The sequence below is a fragment of the Stylophora pistillata genome, chromosome 12 (genome assembly GCF_964205215.1).
Source record: "Stylophora pistillata chromosome 12, jaStyPist1.2, whole genome shotgun sequence".
Classification (NCBI taxonomy): domain Eukaryota; kingdom Metazoa; phylum Cnidaria; class Anthozoa; order Scleractinia; family Pocilloporidae; genus Stylophora; species Stylophora pistillata.
This window is the reverse complement of record NC_142530.1, coordinates 11,124,780-11,129,054: the sequence shown is the minus strand read 5'-3', so window position 1 is coordinate 11,129,054 and position 4,275 is coordinate 11,124,780. Positions and strand designations below refer to the sequence as shown.

Below are 4,275 nucleotides of genomic sequence, written 5' to 3'. Positions count from 1 at the left end.
TATCGAATCGAATTGACTTCAATAAGCATTGAATCGATTTGTCTCGTTAAATATCCTTGTTTAGCGAAATATCTTTGACAGGTTAATTGACTGCGACCACAACGACCTACTAACTCAAACAGTTCATCTCTTCGTTTTGTGGTTGGTGGCAAGGTGACTTCTCTTGGTGGCGACTTGGTTAGTGGCAACTTGGTTGGTGGCAACTTGGTTGGTGGCGAGATGGTCTCATAGTGGTGACTTGGTTGGTGGCGATAATGCTCGGTGGCGAGGTGACTGGTAACCCTATCAACCCTTTAACTCCCATGGGTGACCAAGACAGATTTTCTCCTTACATTAGCAATACAATGTCAAGCAGACAAGTGATGAGAAAGAAGAAAAATATCCATTAGGGGATTATTAGTCATTAAGGAGAATTACTAAAAAGATCTTGGGAATGAAAGGGTTCGTGAAATCCTTGTTTGGAAAATAAAACGCGAACACCACGTGATAACCTTGAGACATCAGCATACAAATTGCACTTTAACCACTGAATTCAAAATCCGAACTCAATCGAACAAGAATTTCATTCATGTATATTATATGCTCCTTTTTCTGTTTTCTTATTAAAGAAAAAAGTCTCTGTTTTGCATCAGGGGTTCTAGTTTACCAATTGAGAGTTCAGAGACCGAACATGGTAGCTTTGTGTGAGTGCGGATTGATTACCGAACAAATCTGTTCGAATTTGCTCAGTTTCCTATCCGGGTTTTCGTCTATCGAGCGGTTGGCCGAACTTGAGGACAGGAATACGAATGTCGTAAGAAGGATCACAAGAACTTCGGAGCTTCATTTATTTCATTAGTAAACAATTTTGTATGTACAATAATTACCTAAACCTCATTATTACGTAGGCTTGAATTTGATGTAAAGAAAAATAAACACACGAGCGAATTTACTGCATGCACAGTGATAGCTTTTAAGTTTAAAACAGTGATTAGCTTATGAAACTGGTTCAACTAAATCTTCAGTTTCAGACTTACAAAACTGCACAAGCCTTAAGTAACACATGCTTGCTCCGGAAATGTCAAATATTCTCGGCAGTAAACGACACCTGGTTCATCCTGGATTTTTTCATGTTCGCGATTGTTTGGAAATACTGTCCCAGAAAAGTACGTATACAGGCAGTATGACTCGGCCATCGTGCGTCGATACCAGTTAGGCTTTGTTCACCCCTGTGTTGCTTAAGGAGGTTTTCACCATTTGAGCTAGTTCATAAATCGACGAAACGAGACTGACCTTGTGCGACTTTTTTTTAGGATTCCAAAACAACGATTCGGGCCAAATTTAGTTTGTCCAGCAATTAGAAAAGAGTGCTTGAGAGACTAGTGAAGTTTAGTGGCTATCTACGCGCTAAATACCATAAAAGTAACTGTTTTTATTTTGTAGGGCACAATTGTCAGCGTGTTAGTGAACGTCTGTTTCTGCAAGGCCGTGACGTGCGAAAAAGTGATGAATTTAACTTATTATTGCGTTGGCTGAGTCTTTTACCGCAGCTTCATCAATCAAACAGTTTATATGACGTGGTACAGCTTTACATTTAAGTCCAAAAACTCCACACCTTCCTGGGGGTCTTAAAATAGATCGGCCCAGGTTGCATTAGGTTACTTGGAAAGTGCACTTGTTGCGCATAGTCAAAGGAGTAGTACATAGTGTTATTGAATGAACACGGTTCGTGCGTTTCGTTGAAATTCGTCTGTGCATCTGTATGACTAAAAGTCGTGGATGTATCTGAACAAGTTTTGCTGTAAAACTCTCTTTCGACCTAGACGAAATCCAAATGATCCTGCTGTGCTTTTAGGCAATCAGCCTCTTCGTGCTCAGGGAGGTTTGCGGCCTGTAGAAGCTTAGTGGCGTTCTGTTAATTTAATCAAGTTTCATATTGACAAACAAATGACAATTACATCAATCGATTGATCAATCTGAGGTAGGCTTAAGACAGAATACAAGACTCCTTAAAAATGAGCCACCTATTATAACATCATGAAATTAAAAAATCTACATCAATCTACATTACCACTACGACTATACCTCAGAGTTCAAACTCAATTCTAAACTTATCATAATAAAACGCTATTAGTTTCTTACGAAAAATTGACATGGTATCTGACTCTTTTGTACTAATAGGTAATTGATTCCACAGGTAACAAATCCGAATAAAAAAAAGAATTCTGAAAAGCGTCAGTCCTGCTGAAAGGGACATCAAGCGTTAAATGATCAACGTTTTTCAGCGGCTTAATACAATAACGAAACGATACGTAATCTAAGAATTTAACTTATTTATATCCTTAAAACACTTAAAAAAGAAAACTAAATCATTAATTTGTCTATGATAATGCAAAGGCAATAAATTTAATTTACTAAGACGCTCGTGTTCAGAATAATTCCTACCAAGAATAAATCTTGTAGCCCTGCGTTGGACCTGCTCTTAAATGCTGATGCTTCGTTTTGTATGAGGTGACCATACCACGCTAGCATATTCAAGGCGCGACCGAACCCAAGTAGTATAGAGCAATTTCTTTGTGCTAATATCAGTAAAGTCCCTACATGTTCGATAAAGAAGATTAGGCATTTCTTGAGCTTTCGAAGAGATGAAATCAACATGATTATTCCAACTCAAATTGTAGCTAACCAAAACCTTAAGTCTTTCTCAACATCAACACGGTCTAACTTCGTTCCGCCAAGATAATAGTCCCTGTCATTGGTTGATCTAATACGAGCCACCCTTAAAACTTTACACTTCTTGGTATTAAACTCCATACCCCAGATACGAGACCACTGAAGTAACTGATTCAAGTCATCCTGCAATTTCACACCATCATCCCTTCCAAGGATTAGGCGAAAGCACTTAGAGTCATCAGCAAAAAGGGGTAGCGATGTTTCTATGGAAATTACATTGGGCACATCGTTGATAAAAATCAAGAACAGCAAAGGCCCTAGAATTGATCCTTGTGGGACTCCAGATGTTACAGGGAGGAAATCAGAGGACTCGTTATCTATCACAACTCTGTGTCTTCTAGCGGATAGTGCAGCCTCCGCTCATTTCATTCAAACGCGACAAAAACATAAGCAATTTTTTGGTCAGAAGTTCTTTTCGGACTAATGACCTACCAGGCACTTTTAAATGCGCTCGTGCACGATGCAAAACGTGTCCTTTCATTCACAACACTGAGAAAATATTGGGACCCAATCGATCCATTAGGATCACCGATCACTTCACGTGCACCTCCGCCAATGTAATCTATTGCATAACTTGCACTTATTGCAAACAGATTTACATCGGCGAAACAGGCAGAAGACTTGGTGACCGATTCCGAGAACACCTTCGAGACGTGGAGAGGAATGACAAAGACACATCGAAACCAGTCCCTAGACATTTTGATTTACCCAATCATTCTAAGCAACATATGGCAATCTGCAGTCTTTCCTTACACTTAGGTAGCACGGAAAGCCGCAAAACTCTTGAACAAAGGCCCATCTTTCAAACCGGCAGTCTAAATCCCACAGGTATCGACGAACGCTTTTCATTCCACTAGTTTATTCGTGTTTTTCTCGTTGCCATGTTCCCACCAATCACGTAGCTCCATTTTCTGCCTTTAAAAGCACACCCAACCCACAATTCGGCTATTCGCTCCGACGAAGGGCTAACGCTCGAAACGTCAGCTTTTATAACCGTAACGGTGGCCAATTTACCATTTCAACTTTGTTGATATATTCAAATTATTTCGTTACCCCCGCCGACGCAGCGCCAAACAGTTTCTTTAGAAACTATCAGCCTTTAACTAATTGACAGATGCAAGAGGCGAAACCTCCGGCTTTACGTCTTATCCGAGAAGCCGAGGCAATGTGAGTGAAGTGTCTTGCTTAAGGACACAACGTCAAGCCCCAGCCAGGACTTGAACCAGGGTCGTCTGACCCAGAATTCAGCGCACTGACCACTGGACTACTAACGCCTCACAGAGCTGTAATTACTCCGGTACTTGTCATTGACGGGAGTAGAGTCATTCCTGGCCATTTGGAGTAATAATCAACAGCAACGAGGTAGTTCCCACCATTCTTGTGCAGAATATCTGTGCCAACCTTAGCCCAAGGCAGTGTTGGAATTTCGTACGACTTCAATGGTTCAGGCTGCTGACTTGGTCGATTTTCTAGACATACAGGACAGTTTTCAATTTTCTTGGTTATCTCCACACTCATCCTGGGCCAGAAGAATACATTCTGCGCTCTCGCTATTGTCTTGTT

The 4,275-nt window shown here is 40.7% G+C and overlaps 1 pseudogene; it reads right to left on the bottom strand.

Annotated features, from left to right (window-relative positions):
• Nucleotides 1–1,031: 1,031 nt before the first annotated feature.
• On the bottom strand, nucleotides 1,032–2,511 carry LOC148718800 (uncharacterized; annotated as a pseudogene).
• Nucleotides 2,512–4,275: the final 1,764 nt, after the last annotated feature.